Source organism: Aquila chrysaetos, chromosome 7, assembly GCF_900496995.4.
Source record: "Aquila chrysaetos chrysaetos chromosome 7, bAquChr1.4, whole genome shotgun sequence".
In the NCBI taxonomy this organism is placed as follows: domain Eukaryota; kingdom Metazoa; phylum Chordata; class Aves; order Accipitriformes; family Accipitridae; genus Aquila; species Aquila chrysaetos.
Window position 1 is genome coordinate 45098748 of NC_044010.1, and position 17525 is coordinate 45116272.

The following is a 17525-nucleotide window of genomic DNA, read 5'->3' on the forward strand; positions in this document are numbered from 1 at the left end:
CCTATGGTTCAAGGAGGGTAATTCACAAAATTTGAGGAGGTAACATTTTCAATCATTAAGATGTAATAAAATAATCACTCAGACTTCAATGGCGTTTTGACGGAAATAAGTACTTTTCATTGAAAACAGAGGTAGTCCAGCCAAAACCTGTGCCTTTGGTTTTGGAAGTGCTGTGCCAAATCCTGAGGAAAGCTGTCGTTTATTTTCCTCATGCCCCCCTTCTGCCCTGCAAGCCAGGTTTCCCAGAAGTAACGATTTTCATGAGTAAGGGGGAATGATGTCTTCAGGCATGACGGGACATGCAGTTGGACCACGGAGCTTGGCCTACAGCAGGAGCAACGCGAGTCACTCATATGACACTTACTAGTTCTGCTTGGGCAGTGTTTTTGCTGAAGATATATTCTTTTTTATTTGAGATTTTGCTTTTCTGTAGCAAAAGTCAGAAATAGTAACCTGCTTTTTGACTCTTTCTGTTTTCAATCAAATTTCTTATCAGGTAGTTTTAAAGAGTTCTCCTCCATCGCCCTTACCCCGACCTACACAAGCTGTGTATCTGGATTGGTGGTTACTTTTCAAATACATCAGTATGTTAAACCTATTGATCAAGTAGCCAGTGAAAGCGCTAGAGGTGCATTTATCATTCCTGAATGTTATGATGTGCCAGTCTTTCCACATTGCCCGAGAAGAACATTGTGTCTTCTCAATACACATCCTTTCTTCTGCTCTTCCCTGCCCACTCAGGGGCTTGCTCATAGAAAGCTAATGATTGCTCAACTGAAATAAGGACATGATCAACTTTGCTAGGTGAGGAAAACTCCCCAGGGGATAGTTTAAGAGGCTGGAGCTGCTAACCGAAGTCGTACCAGTGTGGCTTCAAAGAAGTCCTATGGCCAGGGAGCTGAGGTCTGGTCGGGTCAGAGGGGCAGGACCGAATCTTTGGTGATCCGTGGTTTGGGGGCTGATATTTCTACCTGTCCATAAGAGGGATGGAGAAGTGACCATAAATCCTGGCAAAATGATGCAAGTGGAGCCGTAGGATGTACCTTGTTGGGTCATGGCCATAGGCTGCTCTAGAAGACACGTAGTGTAGTGGAGTACCTTTACTGCCCAGCCCTCTTACGGTATCATCAGACAAATGCAAAATCCTGAGTGGTTCAGAAGGTTTTCAGCACAGAAGCTGTGACTGCTTAGCTTGCTCTCAGACTGAAAGTTGTTTGGTGTGCGGGTGGTGATTTCTACCTCAGTATCAGTGCTATCTCAAACTGTCTGAGTTGGAATAATCCAAGCCACTGCACTTTGTACTAAACTGGACTGAGGATATGTGCAAAAACCATTCGCTACATCTCAGATAATCGCTAGCTGAGCAGCAGTAATTTCATTGCTTACAGTTGTGTAATACAGCTGGACTCTTTATGAGCTTCTAACAGCAAAAATTACATTTGGCATTCTTATTTATACCAGGTGTATGAATAAAACAAGCGGGGTTAGCTAAAGTGATTTTCCAACAGAAATACATCTATGCTGTCAAGTCTAAAAATGTCGTATGATCTCATTTCTCCTCTCCCTTGTCTCTTCCCTCTCTCCCCTCCTCGCTCCCTCCTCCCCCATATATACGCAGGAGATGATTATACTGGCAAATATTGCAAGAGTGGACCTTGCCTTAGATGAGGTGACAATAAAACCCCACTACAGGGAAGGAAAACTCAAATAGGTATTCCCACTAGGCAATTTAACTGAAATGTCTGTATGCTTTCATTTTTTTGCAGTAAATCTGTGTCAGTCTGAGTGAACACTTTAACACTAATTCTGAATGGTCTTGCTTCAGATGGACAGTCTCACTTACCAACACCATTCTCCGGCTTCACTTTCAAGAGTTTCTTTCTCCTGTAATAACAAAAAAAATTCTCCCAAAAGTTTTTAAAATGCTATCTAATGATTGGTCGTACGAATTCATATGTTAATTTAAAAAACTGTGCTTGGAAGCTGGTGGATGTTCAATGACCATTTAATAGTCCAAGCTTAAGAGGGTGTAAGTTCTCAGTATCTTTTATCAGCAAAAAACTTTCCAGTATTCAGACAAAAACTGCTTTGCAGCACTCAAGCAAAGAGCCAGCCACGCTAAAGTGAAGCCTTACAGTGCTTTAGAAATGAATTTTAGAAATAATAGTGGTAATAATAAATCTTCTCACAAGAAACAAAAACCTTGCTCATAAGTTTATGTATCTTGCTGAGAAGTTGCTTTTTCAAGGCTTGCATGAAATCAGCTAATGGTGTGCTGACAAGGCTCTGATTTTACTTCGGCAATGGTTTATATTAATTTTTTAAAAATTTACTATGAACTGGCTTAATCTAAACTGAGAGAAAATGCTCTCAATTTAAATAACACTGTCTACAGATGATTGTGCAATAGTGCGATATTGGCTATGAAGTTGATTTAATTTAATTGGTACAGCCAGTCCTTTGGGGCCCTCATTTTAGGAGACAGCAATATGCATTTCTTCTGCACAGCACCCTCGACTTCCATTCCCCAGGACTCATTTGCTACATTTATTTGGCAGGAGGAGCAAGTTTCTCAGTTCAACTCCTGCTCTCCAACCACTAATCCTTCTGGATTTGTCTGCAATTTCGACTGCAAACCGCCGTCACGGTACCCAAGCCAAATGCGCTGATTCGGCACAGGAGACAGCTTTGCTCTAGCAGCGTGCAGCTCCAGGTAAGGTTGTTCGCCCAGCTGAGAAGCAGCTCTGGCGTGACGGAAGGCAGCACACCGATGTTGTGGACCCTGCTCGTATCTGGCATAAACTGGCTATGGTACTTTGGTATGCAGGTGCATTGCAAAAATGTCCCACTACGAGTAGGTCTATGAACGCATAATTAAACCTTCTCTGGTATTTAGAGTCTTTTATTACTAGAAAAAAGCCTGTAGTGTGCAGCACACTTCTAATGTCCTGAGATTTCTGTTAAATATTAATTTCTCAGCAGGTTCTGAATCTACACTCCAGGTAAAAACTCGAACGTTTGACATTACAACTTAAACTGGTGCTTGTTGCAAGTCACTCGGAGATGGTGGGTTTTTCTTTCTTCAGTTTACTTTCCCACAGGAAAACTGGTGAAGTTCTGGCCAGTGGTAAAGACAGGGGATATTTTTATGTCATTCTAAAAGCTCCCACCCAGGCTCTCCAAGGTTGCCTGTTGGGAGAGTCCTTGTTGCTGGTGATGACAAAATGATATTACATAGTTAGTCTTAAAAATTAGCGGAATATGTCTACTGTCTGCTCAGAGCTGTCCCTGCTTCAGGCTCTGCCAGGCTAAGAGCCATGGAAGGCCCTTTCGAACTGATGTGAAACCATTAGTAACAAAATTTGTAAGGATGAAAATGAACTACTGTGATTTTTTGTGGTTGGTCCATTTGTTAAACGCCAAAGCTGTTCAGGCTGTGGCTGGTTCGTGGTCCACCTGCCAGGTCCTCATGAGCTGGGATGTACCTGAGGTGCACAGCTGGAGCTGAGGAAGAGGGTCATGCTCCTGGTTTGCAGAAGAGATGTCAGTGCTCAGGTCTTCTAGTCTTCACTCCTTTTACCGTTTTAGCCTTTTGCTTCCTTGGACTCTCTTCCTGCTGGTAGCAACTCTCCTGCCAGCCTTAGATGGTCCTGTTTTTCCATACGCGCTCAGGGTTGTCAGCCTTTAGCTCCTGTGCTGACATCCTGCCAGCCCATTATTACTTGCAAAACTTAGAGGTGAAAGTCCGCAGTAAAATATCAAAGTAGCTAACGTTAAGTTTTCTCCCTGAAAAGCGTTTCCTCCTCTTGTTTTGAAATGTAATGGCTGTGCAGGTCCTAAGTGTTTACAGGACTCACTGGATGGCTTCAGGATTGCTCTTGTTCCAGGATAGGATCCAGTACCCCAATCCTTATTTGAAGGTTGAGATCTAAATTAGGAATACTGGCGTCTCTCAGTTCACTAATATTAATGAGATGTTTTCAGAGAGTGTCCCGGCAGCACCCGGTCTTTTCCCAGCAACAAGACGGGTGGATGTTTATTCAAGACACTCCCTGTTGGGTCTTGTTCCGCCACTGCCTTTTATTGCTGTTGTTTCTCCAAATTTTTCCTATTTCTTTTCCCTGCCTGTTTCTCTTCTGTCTTCCATCCACTTCTTTTTAAATTTCCCCTTCTCAGAGGGTTTCGCTGACCACAACCACTCCGACAGTGTTCAACCCCCAGATGGCTGGTGCTGACACTATGGTGTTATAACTAAACCTGGTTTTGCTAAAACCAAATGAACAAAACTAAATGCACGTTAGCTCACCATTTCAGGCTGCCTGTGGACTGCAGCTAACAGCTCCAAATCCATTAGTGCTCAGCCAGCAGTAAAACACTTTTCATCATATCCATGAAAGTTAGAAACGCATATTACAAAACATGTGGTTAAGGCTCCTGATGATCCGAATGCCTCCTCCAAGCCTCGTAAATACGTAAAGTTGTCACATATTTCATGCTCATAATTTGCAGTGGACATGAACTACCAGTTTTTGCTTATGTAAGTTGAAGCAGAAATGAGAACTTTCATTTTTTTTATTTCAATGTGTTTGTCAGGAAACAGGATGGAAAGAATGGCAAGAACACTAAGTGAAGGATGATTTGTGCTTCTTCCTTTTTTTTTTTTTTAACCTTACTTTCCTTCCCAGCTAACCCAGGTGGCATTTATTGGCTAATAGGCTGACTACTCAGTTTTATCAGCTGTGCTGTCATAGCTAAATACCTCCTCAAGTCAGGGTGGTGACAGTTGTTGTGTGATGTCTGCTGTGTTTCGGGGTGCCCTGGGGACCCAGCTGAACAATTTACAGCGCTTACAAGGAATCTGCCATTGCTGGTGGTGGAACACCAGGAGCTCATATAGAAGCCAGGAGGCAAACTGTAATATAAGCTCACCTGGGGGTTACACTTGACCTAATGTTTCATCCAGTTCTGTATAATGGAATCGAGAGAGAGGTGCTTGATAACACTAATTAGGAAGTGGGTATTAAAATGGATATCGCTAAGCAGCAAATGCAGTCGCAACAGAGAGGATTAGAGGAACAGGCACAGCTCAGAACTGAAATATTCATCTAATTATTTCAAATTCCAGTTATGCCCAATGTATGCTCTGAACCGAGTATTTAGCAGCACCTAGAGTGTCTGTTACCCACTGAGCTCCCCCCCTGCAGCAGTAGTTTGCACTCACTTGAGAGATTTTTTTTTTTTTTTTTTAGGAGATCCTAAACTCTATAGTGCAGCTGCCCGTGCTGTAAACCCAGGGACAGAAGAAGAACCCCAAAGTGTCAAATAATTTCCATGATATCTGTGTCAGGTGGAACCCTACAATGTCTAGCTTAACATTAAAAATCACAAAACCAAAACTGAAGCTTTTGTGGACAGGTGATAACCAACACACAATGACAGCAAAATAATAATGTTCTTAATAAAGGTTCAATTGAAACATGCTAAGAAAATATTGCATCTTCCTGGAAGCTGTACTAGTGCAAAAATGGTAAGCAAGTCTTCAGTATTTTGCATTTCTACTGGGGTATTATGCAGTTGACTTTGAAAACCCATATGCATATGAATAAGTTTTGAGAGTTTTATGTTTTGCACTACAGGTTTTATGCAAGTATGTTTTGAATATACATACACTCGTACTTTGTGGAATACTCTCCAAAGGTGATGCAGAGGACCCAGTATAGAGAGAATAAAATTTTTTATTGTGTGAATAATTCAAAAAGTGATGAGCCAAGCATTACATAAATGTTAATTTTAGAGATTTGCAAGAGATTTGATTAGGCAAGGTTTAAATGGCCTGCAGAAGAGCAGTGGGTCTTTTCACCATAACTTTTAAAATAAATTTGTGTTTTTTTCTATCAGGAAAGACAGATTTAGTGTTAACTAATGACAACACAATTGCTATAGGCACGATTCATCCTTGGAGAAGGGAATGGACGTTTTGATCCCTGGAGAAGTGAGCAGATGCATGTGCTTCTTATTGCCCATCTAGTGTGTGACTCTACTCATGTAAAGCGTGCTGTCTGCTTTGCTGGAGCACCACCTCCTTCCCAGGAAATGAGGAGGAACTGGAAGCTTCACTTTCTAGAGCTCTGAAGCCTCTACAGCTTTTGTGATTGCAGCAGTGAAAGTGTTTGTTACAGACATTTTTCCTTTCTGGTTTTGTTATCTTCTTGCTTTGGTATCCCTGAGGCAACTAGCGTGGTGGATACAACATGGATACAAACTCCTTGCTGTTCAAGACAACGTTAGGTTGAAAGACCGGGCTTGCAAAGCCAGTGTCGGACTGCGGTGTTGGTGATGCGTTTGCCCTCCGTGCTCAAGGCGGCTGAAGTGGCACTCGGTGAGTCGTGCCCTCCTGCGGGCCACGGAGCTGCACGGTGGCCTCGTGGCATGCACGCCGCGCTCAGGAAGGCATCTTCCAGTCATCTTGCTCGGCAGACGTTGCTTAGCCTGACCCATGTGGTTAAAGATCCTGGGAGACTGGATGATGAACGACCCAAATGGAGCTGGATTTGGCCAAGAGAGCGGAATATGCCCGAGGGGATTTGCTTTGTTTTGTTTTACTTATTTAGGTACAAATGAAAGTAGACCAAGTGTCGTAGAAGCCCATGGGAGCAACCTTCAGCTCGTCTGGGTTTGCTGTTTGAGACCTGATTAACCATGAAGAGTTACTGCAAGAGTCACCCCTTGCTTGTGGAAACACGATCTCTATTGGCATGCTTCACTCTGCCAGTTTGCACGTTAGAGAACTGAATGGGGGTGGAGAATATCTAGAGGCAGCGCCTGCCTAATGCTTTTTTTTAATTCAGTTGTGCCCCTGGTCCCCACAGCGTGCTGTGACGGTGGGTGGCACAACCCATTTGTCCATTTTTAATGGTGAAATTCAGTTCAAAATGAGAACAAGTTGAAATCCTATGCTTCCCTATGTCAATGAAAACACTCTCAGTAAGTTCAAATAACCTAGTATTTATTATCCCCCTCAGGCAAATGATCACTTTTTTTCAAATTATATCTTGCAGAATAATTTCCATATTCTATAGCTGAGATGTAAATGTGATGGACGTGACGGATGTACTGTGTTGACCAACACATTAAGTAGCCATAATGAAACTTGGATTAGTTGTTTGGGTATACTTGCTTTGTCTAATTTTTTTACTTATGATCCTGCCTTACCATTGTCTGTGTGCTCCTCTGTTCTTATTCTCCTATACCTCTATGGAGAACTTCTGTCCCTGACCCCTTAAAATGGGTGCTCAGTCATACACGCAGTTGGATATGTCCTGGGAAGGCTGTTGCTCATACAAGGAGCAGAGAGAACGGGAGAAAACAACCTGCAAACCAGAAGTGTGTTGAAGACAGAAACAGGAATTCACATAAATTAAGTGTATGTGAGGAAAATGTCTGTTCTCGGGGAAAAACGGTAACCAAGTTGAAGACAAACCTGTGCTGTGTTATTTCAGCCCATATTCAGAAGATGAGCTAACAGCTCATTTTGAGGGCCTGATTCCTATGCTGGGCAAACTGCGAGTGGTATGGAAACAGTGGGATGTTGATACCTGAGGCTGGAGCCAGAAATAGATACGAGTGGTTGTGAACATACAGAAATGCAGATTTACTATGTGTAATATTTTTGCAATGGTCCAAAATGATGTGATATGGAATCAATGGATTTAATAATTCTAATGAGAAAAGTGATAAAGATTACTGATTCTAATGAGTTCTTACAGGAGAGGCTGAAGGCTTTGATTCTACTATTTGTTCACATATTTTAGAGAACAGGCTGCTGCTTTGCACACACATGTAGCATACTAATAAGGTATTATTTTCCACCTCTCAGATCTCTTTTGAATTGAAATATATCTATTAGCACCTTTACAACACAGCTTATGCATATCACAAGCCTATACGATTAACTATTTCTACGGTACCATTTGGTGGGTGGCATTGCAAATTACAGAAAAATGCAAGGAGACAGAGTTTTCATCTGTGGGTCTTAACACCCTGGATGGAAAATGCAGGGAGAAAAAAAGAGAGATTTAAAGTCATTGGGATCTGCATTATTGGAGCTGGCAGGGATCCAGGCTTTGCCATTTTAAGGCTGTATGAATATGGGTCAGGACGGTGACTGGCAGAGAGAAGCCTCAATAAGGGTTTTAAAGGCTGTTTCAAGAGTAGAGGTCAGTACCAGTAAGAGTGGTGCCTGGTCTGGTGGAGGAAATGTGTGAGTAAGGCTGAGAACTGTTACCCAAAGGAAGATGCAAAGAGAGCGCTGGCTCGGGGCAGTCAGCAGGGTAGGCATTATATTTTGCTGACTCTGGGCTACAGTATTTAGCTGTTTGTGCTATGGCAAGATGATGGTAGAAGATGGGGACAGACCTTGCATAGGGAACCGAGGGAGGAAGAACAGGGGAAAGCTAAGAAAAAAAGCTTGTTTTGTTGCCGCTGTGAAATGCATCAGAGTGATGAGGCTCTTAGCCCATACTAGCCATCAGCCTGGGCACCCCGATGCCACCTTTGGGACCAAATGCCTGCCTGGCTTTTGGGGGCCCTTGATGCGGGTAAAAAAAAGCAGTGAGCTCTCTCTGGTGCTCCTGGTCATTGCTCTTTCTCCGCTTTGTGGAGGCCTGAGGGCTGTCCTCACTTGGCCTCCAAGAGAAGCTTTGATATCCGAACAGTCCTGTCGGGTTTTACATTTCCAGGCGACTCTGAAGGCTGCACTCCAGTCCTGGGAGGGCATCGGAGGTCTTTCTGCTGAAGACAATGATTGCTGAATCAGGCCTGCAAGGTTTTTCCTATCACATGCAAATTTTTCTAGCAGCTAAAATTGAAGCGTTGGCTTTTCTGAAAAAGAGAGCTGATGTGATGATCCAGCTCTGGCAGGAGACCTGGGGTATGGCAGTATTGATTATCAACCGCGGCATTTGTTCTCAGGCTGTTTTGTGGTTTGAGGGAGCGCTGCATGGATTGCTTCCTCGCAGAGGCATCTCTGGATTGAACATCCTTTTTTCCTGGATCGAAATAGGCTAAGCAGTTGCAACTCGGTCACGGGATGTGTCCACACCGGGGCTGTTTCTAAGTCCGTGCTTCAGCCAGCAAGGTACGTGGTAAGAAAGAACTCAGCACAGACTGCAAAAGCAGGGCAGGTATTTATGCAAGCTCTCAGACTCCCGACCACTCTCCTGCTAGTGTTATCTAGGCTAGCTGGCTTAAAACTGACCTGCCTTGATGTTTTACTGCTCTGAAATTTTGGCACTGGGGTCAAAGAGGGGAAGATCAGTCTGCCAGGTGGTGGTGCCTCTGAAGTGATGGGGTATGGGTCTGCACCGCTAACTGCAAGAGTATAAAAACGGACCGTTTCCTTACCTCTCTTTTGAATTTAGTACTGGGGCTACACTGTCTTCTGGAGCGGTGACCTGCTCTGCCTCTCATTTCTGAGGGCTGGCTCGGGCAAACATCTTTGTGACCCCGATCTCAAAGTGTTGCTCTTTATTACAGTCCAGATGGGACAAGGACAATGTGCTCTTCTGTGCTTTCTTCCAAAGGACTGTCCAGAAACTTCAGGGAAGTGTTGACTGTGGTTTCTAGCTACCTGGGTGGGACAGATGTTGTAAAACATTTGGATCCTGTCCCCAGATTATGGGGTCGTTTTTAAAGATGTTACTTTTTTTTGGTCCTAACACTCCTTGTTGCTGATGAAGCTGCTTGCCTTGCACCTTTTCTAGAGTAGTGTTGTTTTTTCTGTTGTAACATGCTGACTAGCTGTCTTCATGAGCTATTGCCATAGAAAAATGTCTGCCTTAGCATTTACAATAGTGATGCTTAATGGATTTGACAATTAACTGGAGTTGCAACATGAACAACTCCTGCAAGCTAGATAAGCCTGAGAGACTAATTGTTTTCCTAAACTCCATTAGCTGAGTTTAGCTTGGGTGCTCTTTAGTCACCTTCTGGTATAAGACTCTGAAGCCAGTGTCAACATTTTAAAGTATATCCAATTCATGACTTGTCAGATTATAAGAATAGACCCATTATGCTAGACCAAAGGCCCATCGAGCTCAGTATCCTGTTTCTGACAGTAGCTGATAATTAAGGAAAGGGTGTAACGGCAGGGAAAGTATTGAGTTATATTTCCCCAGTATGCTCTCCCACCCCTCAGCACTTTATGGCTTAAAGATTTTCTGATCTTTGTGTTTAATAACTCTTTGTGGACTTTTCTTCTGTTAATTTGTCAAATCCTACTTATGCTTTCAGCATCTGCAGCATATTTGTGGCAAAGAGCTTGGCAATTTAATGATTCGCTCTGTCAGAAAGTCCTTCTTTGCTTTTGTTTGTTTTAAAGCCCTGACTGAAGATTTCATGTGATGCCCCCCTAGTTCTTGTATTTTGAGAAACAAAATTCCTTATTCATCTCCTTCATGCCACTCATCATTTTACAGAACTCTAATGAGGACCTAAACTGAATGAGTGTCAGTGTATGATTTAAGGCTCTGTATTATGGCTTATGCTTTCTGGCTGTTTATATTCCAGTTGCTTTTGCTTTATGTTTATTTCAACTTTATTTCATTAATTTAATCAGTTTGAGAAGATTATTTGGTCTAATTAAGGTAGAATTAATCCAGGGACAGTGATAATTTGAGAGCCAGGATTTGAAGGTAGTTTATTTAATCTATGTGTCTTCAAATCCTTTGGATTCAATTTGCCCAGCTTTCATCCTGATGGATGCTGTATTAAATTATTTAAATAGATGAATTAAATTTGGAGCAAACAGAGGCTAATGCATTTCACCCTCAAATAACATGCTACTGTAGCCAGAGAGCTTTTCTAGAAGAACTGAGGAGACGGTCATGAGCTGGAAGCACTGTATGCAAAACAGGGGGCAAAGGCCACACGAAAACCCCTTTGATTTATTCTCTAGAATTAATTTGCCAATTCCTTGTGGTCAGATTAGCAGAACGGAGCCAAGAAAGAAACCTCACAGAGATCGACCATGAGAGATGGAATAATAAGCAGCTGTTGCTCAAGAGAAACTCGGACTAGACTTGCAGAAATGTAATTAACAGTGAACTGGCCGAGCTGTTCGCGTGCCCAGAGCTTGCACAACGCCCATCTGGTGGGCACTGGGAATTTTTAGTCTCTCACTCGGTGAGAAGAAAAATCCACCAACTTCCTTCTCACTAAGAATCAGGACGGCTGGAAAGGGATAAGAGATGGAAAAAGAGCAGAATATGCTCTTCAGGACTCAGGGACGCTAGATGGAGATATTTGCTCACTTTGCGACTCTTCGTAACCCATACAGCTTCGGCGTGGTGGTGATGTTAGTGAGACATTTAGGCGAGGAGCGTACCCTGAGGTGGTGGTAACTCCGGATTAAAGTTATCCCAAGGAGGGACGGTGACATCCCAAGGAAGGGATCGATCACAGCGGGTCGCATGGCACTCGCGGGGCAACCTACGCCTTTTGTTGCCCTTTCTCACTCTTCGGTCTCCGTCTCAAACAGAGCTGGTCTGTACAGCTCAGGACATGCTGAGGTCTCTCTTCTGGCTGTGAAACACAGCTCAGCATCCTGGGGGAGGGCATGACCATTGGTGTCCCTCTGCAGCTGGAGGAAAAAGGGAGAAATCTTTCCTGTGGAAGAGGGAGAGCCAAGACCACGGCATGTCACCTTTGTGGACCCAAAGCATTGCCGCTGCGGGTGTCATTGATGTATTTTGGGGGGCGGGGAAGGGGGACCTGAAGCTACTCTTTGTACTCCTTTCCTTTCCACATGTTTGGCTTGCCAAGGGGACGTCATTCAAAGCAGGAGACTCCTTCCCTGAGTCCGAGGTCTTGGCTGCTCGTCACGCATGACCCAGGGTGAAGCCGAGAAGGCTGGCTCACAGGGACAGCACTGCCGCCTCTGCAGGTCCTCGCGGAGCCGCTGGGTTAGGTAGGCTTCGGGAAGTCCCGGAGAAGAGCATGGGCACCAACACAGGGGACCCCCATGTCAGTGGTACCCAGGACAGATTTCAAAGGCGACCATGGGGTGCAAGGTAGATCTGACAGGTTCTGGCTCTGTGGGATGCTGGTGGCAGTGTTGGTTAATGCTGCTGTGCGCGTTTTGTGCGTTGGTCAGGCTGCAAAAAGGGCTCTAAAGAGAATAAGAAAGCCTTGAATTGTCTTATTAGGCTGATGAGTAGAAATTGAGAAAAAAAGTTGTGTTGTTGCCAGTCTTCAAAATCCATAAATGATAGACCATGGCTCTTAGTAACATCTGTGGGACAGATGTAATAGAAATAACTCGGTTGGATCAAATGTCTACACGTAGTGAATTAGGAAGCTCTGTTGATCTTTTTTTGTTTTGCTTGCTTAAGTGCCTGTGCTATGCAATATAGTGGAAATCCTAGAGGAATAGTACCAAATATTTAACTTAATGCCTTATGACTTTCCGCAGGCTTTAGGAGGGTTGTACGAGAAATTAAGTCAGTGCAAAAGTTTTCTGCTAATATAGAAAACTGAGATCTTCTCCAAGTTCCTTTCTGTATTCTAGAAATTTTAGAAAGTTTAGGCTTCATTGTAGTAAAAGGTATAGTTGATTTTCAAAAGCAGCAAATATCCTTTTTCCCCACGTACGTGTACTAGCTTCATTCTACTTCTCTTAAAGTTTGCCTGTTGTAGGTTTTGTGTACTGCCTAGCAGTTCAGCATTTGAATCCCTTTTGTGTAAAATTAACAGCGGATGTGAAGCCTTTGGCTGAACTAGTGGAGATTTTGGCATTTCTCTTTTCTCGGGATCGGAAGGCTGCCTGAGCTAGATTATTTTCTTGGTTTAGTATCCGACTCTTATTTTTTGCTCTTCTGCTTTTGCTTTGAGAGTAGATCTTTAGATGAAAAAAAGGGGTGGTAGAGGTTTGTGAGTGGCTCCTTTGATGAGGATTTGTGATGTGAAACGTTAATTGATATTAACATGTGCAGAATTAAGCAACTGCTGTTATTGAAATAGGATCTCTATCCTTTTTGGATAAGGGCCTGTATTTCGGAAATGGATGGATTTCTTAAGCTTATTTGGTTTGGATTTTTTTTTAAGTGGAAACAGAGTTTTCTCTTCAACAAACTCCTGTCTCCAATCCCTGACTTTGGACTTGCCTACATTTGGAAATGTACCAAAATAGCTATTCCCGAATAAGCTCCCGGGAGGATATTTTAGAACTAGATTAAATTAAATTGGAAATAGGAACTCTTATTTTGGAATAAGAGTGCCCGCTTTGGGATTTATATTGAAATAAACCATCTCGGAATAACTGTAGCTATTTTGGTATATTTCCAAGAGCAGACAAGAGCTTAGCAATGTTCTGAAATAATTATATTAAAATCTCACACATTTGATGGATAATGGAGAAAAATGTCAATACTGAGTTAGAACAAATAGCAGTGAATGCGTCTGATAGTGGCATACACTTGTTCAGTGGGTTTTTTTCAGTTTAAGCAAAAGGTCCCACCCTTTGGGCTATGTATATAATTTGTTATTAATATTGTAGTAGCAACCCCACTGTGCTAGGAACAGTCTTACAGCCACAGGTCCCACCTCTGCACGACCTGCAGTCTAGAAAAAATCCAATTACTTTCTAATGCTATAGATGTCAGCAAGTCTGTTTTGCAGATAAAATATAGGTTCTCAACTCTTTATAACACTCCTTGTTTATAACACTTGTTTATAACACTCCTTGTTCAGGCAAAAGTGCTACTTATGATTTTTTGCTTGAAGGAGAGCAGAAGAGGATAGTTACAAGAAGACAGAAATTATGAAAAACACATATTTGTTCCATTTTTGTAGTTATTGTGCCTCCCCTCTCTGCTTACTTTACTATACATAGTAAATGAGTCATTATTTACAATGGCAAATGCAACGTGCTTCAGTACAACCTGTGGCAAGGAACTAGTATAGATGTGAAATGAATATGTCACCCGTATTTGCATACACATAATATGTACAGAGAGATAGCTTAAAGTTACACTTTCTCATTCTATAAGGCATGCTCATGGCTGAGAAAGTTTTGCTGTCTTTTGGGTATGTTTTTTTTTCTCCTCTTGTTAGGCATTTTCATTTGTGCCTTGACTCCCAATGAGCAGAGGTTGCAGGGGCTTTCTCTGTGCAGAGAAAAGGTCACACTCTGTATTTACCCGCATTCTTCCTCAGTTTAATCTTCCGTGTACTTTCAACGCTATTTTGGTTCCATCCTGGAGATCTAAAAAAAGATGTAGAAATTCCGTGGCACAATTTCAAGGTTATCCCATAGGCCAGCAAATCCATAATGTGATTTTTTTTTTTTCCCCTTTATGGTATATCATAATAAAAGAAGTTGATATAATATGAAAGGGAAAGGCAGTTTCTACTTATCAAATTATCATATCTAGCATCAAGCTCGTGCTTGAAGGTAATTTCAGCTAATCTTTTGTAGCAATAAATATCTATTACATTTATCACATTGAATTTGTTTCCCCTTCACTTCATCCAATTACCTTTTCTATGACTGGAAAATATATCAGAGCTGTCTCCACACTTTTTTTATGGATGTTACCTCACTATTCTCTTCTTGATCTTTTGTCAAGATGTGCTTTAATTAAAATGTTCATGTAACTTGTCCAGGTTTATCCTTCCATATCCAGATAATTGTTGCGTTTGCTTTGAGAAGTGGAATACAGCAGTCCCAAAAGCTGGGCTAGGACTGAAAATCTGTGGGCGTAGGAACTTCTACGTAGGTTGCTATAATGCCACAGTTTAGGTTGTTATAGTCAGAGGTCTGTCAGCATTTCTATTATAAATCTCTTTATCTCATGGTTTGCTGTTTGGCTACTAAAATTTGCATAGGAAATACGGATATAAATAGCCTCAAGCAGGCAATGTTTTTTTAATTAAATACAGTTTCATAGTGTAAAAATGCAGTTGGTGCTGCTCACCAGATAGGTAGCTGCCACTCAATAGCTCCATATGGGAGTGACACTGTATCAGCTTCTTGGAGAAAACAGATTTTCCCACTATTTTCTTCCAGAGCCTGAGCTGTACGTTCCTCACACAACGGCATCTCAGGGATTCCCGTTTCTGAAGGGAGTGTGTTTGTGTGCACAGTGCGGAGACGGTGCTGCTTTCTTACCGGTTGTAGGTCAGGTTTCTTGCAGCTCCTTATCCCCAAACACGTGCAAACTATGGCGTTATAGAAAGATGTGTTGCTTGTTCATATCCCAAAGGGGATTTTTTTGCTGGGGTCGGTTGGAGCCAGAAGACGGATTAAGACAGAACGAACTGAGTGATTCAGAAATCTGTGATAGGTAGAGTTGTCATTAAATGGGCGAGTTTTTATTGGACTCTGCAGCCTTGGCTGCTTTCCTCCAAACTGCTCACCAATCCTGACAGTAACAAATAAGGTAAAAATCTTTGTGATAGATATCTTGTAGATATCATGGAGGCTTCCCCGTGCTAAGTAGCGATGAAGAGAGGGCTGCTGGGCAGAGCTATCCAAATTGCTTGGCTGTACATGTTGTTTCGCCAGGTGTACACAAAGCTATTCTGAAAACACGTTGGAATAAGGAAGGAAAACAGCTGGGGGCTATTTCAGCCAAGAGATCTTGAAAGAAACATCTACAACATCTTACACAACTGCCAAAAAACTAGCTCCTCCTTCAGAGAGGGGAAACAGTAGATGACCAAAGGCTCAACCATTGGAGGGTTGTCAGCCATCAATGCAAAAGTTTTCTCTTTCTTCGGGCCAGCCTGAGGAAAGAAGAAAAGGTATAGGAAAAAGGGCTAATTTCTTTGAACTTCTTTATTGCCTCCTTCTCAGTGTATGTCCTTTAAAGGAGATGATACAGGAGACTAATTTCTGAGGTTAATGTCCTGAAATGCTTCCTTACTCAAGGCTATTATGTTAATATCTGCAATCAGTCACAGATTCACAGGGAACATGCTGACCTTTTGGAGACTATGGGGTTTCAACAGAGTCAGGTGTTGCCCCAAATCCTCTCTTTTTATTTCAACCATCATGGAAATCTCAAAGGGGTTGATTGCAATCAAACATTTGCAATACGAATGCAAGAGAATGCAAATCCTGACTAAAAAGGGGTGCATCTCTCCATCGGTTCTGATGTTTATTTTGAAACATTCCAGTTTTGGGCAGATATTGGCAGCTTCTTTCAGCTGGGAGGACTCCAGGTGGTTACCGCTACCGCCCCGGGTTCATCCAGAGCACCGCGCCGCAGAGGAGCTCTGCTGCTCTGGGATGATACGCTGCTGGGGAAAGAAGAAAAACCACCCTAGGCAGGCTCCCAGTGCAACAGCCTAAAGGAAGATCTGGCATGTACCCCAAATGGCTATTCCCTCCTGCTCTCCTGATGCTTCATCAATCATGTCACTTGTGTATCGTGATTCTCAGCATGGAGAAAAATATTTGGAGTATTCCAGTTTCCTGTTACACTGGCAGAGTAGTTTGTTACTGGGGAAAAAAGCCCTTCCAGGGGTACTAGTTCTTTAACTCAGGAGCATCCGCCTGGGAAGAGAGGCCACAGAAACAGACTTACTATGGTAAATGTCTGTGAAGCTCTGCAATTTATACTGGTACTTTTTACAGGAAGACAAACATGGACATGTTAATCCACTTTATCGTGGTTGCATCAGGGAGACAAAAAGGCAAAACATATTCAGAATAATCTAATTTTCGTATGTGCAGACTCCCAGACCCGCTCTGGGTGCTGGGTGATAGTGTGCTCTGCAGCTGTGAAAGCCAGGCTCCAGGAGACTTGGTGGGACTCTTACGGCCCTGGTTAGAAACCACTGCCGCTCATACAAGAAACAAAACCTGCGTTCTTGATACAAAAAGGCCAGCAGAAAACAAACAAGCCAGACTCCCAACTCTTGAAGCTGTCTTTAATACACCAAGAAGCAGCAAGGAAAGGGCACAAGCACCCTTCTTTTTTTCTCCTCACAGGTCATCTTTAAACACTTAGAGGCACCAGGAGAGGAAAAGTGCTTAAAGCAGTCAAGAGCAAGCTAGGGTAATGCAGTCTACACCTTGTCTTCTTAAACTGCCTTAGCTCTAGAGCATCACGCCGATGCAGCCTGAAGTGTCTGAGTCAAACGTGCGGCTACTTCAGCTGCAGCACCCTTCACCTTAAAGCTACTGAACTGAGCACCTTCACACGGGAATCTATTTTTCTTCCCCTGGGAGGCCTATGCCACGCACTTACTTTGATGTTAGGACACTCGACTATTTTTTCTGTTACATAAATGGACAGATTTTAGTTGGAATAGGTGGGAAATGGTATTTTCATCTTTTCGAATTTTTCATAATTTTAGATAAGCCACCGCTTGGACTGATGCCAAATGTAGAGAATTAATAATTTTGAAACATTTCAAATATCAGAAATGTGTAAAATGAAAATTGCATTCAAAGCTTTTTTCTACCCTTTTACCACTCCCTGTCCCCCCGAGCGTTGAGCAAGGCAATAAGTATAGCTTCA

General features: G+C 42.7%; 1 long non-coding RNA gene across 3 annotated transcripts in view; it reads left to right on the plus strand.

Annotated features, from left to right (window-relative positions):
* Nucleotides 1–17525, plus strand: part of LOC115344124 — a 32156-nt gene that overhangs the window by 2919 nt on the left and 11712 nt on the right. For all 3 annotated transcript variants that reach the window (XR_003924440.1, XR_003924441.1, XR_003924439.1), the window contains one exon: nt 2559–2713. This is a non-coding gene — a long non-coding RNA (uncharacterized LOC115344124). The remainder of the gene's footprint in view (nt 1–2558; nt 2714–17525) is intronic.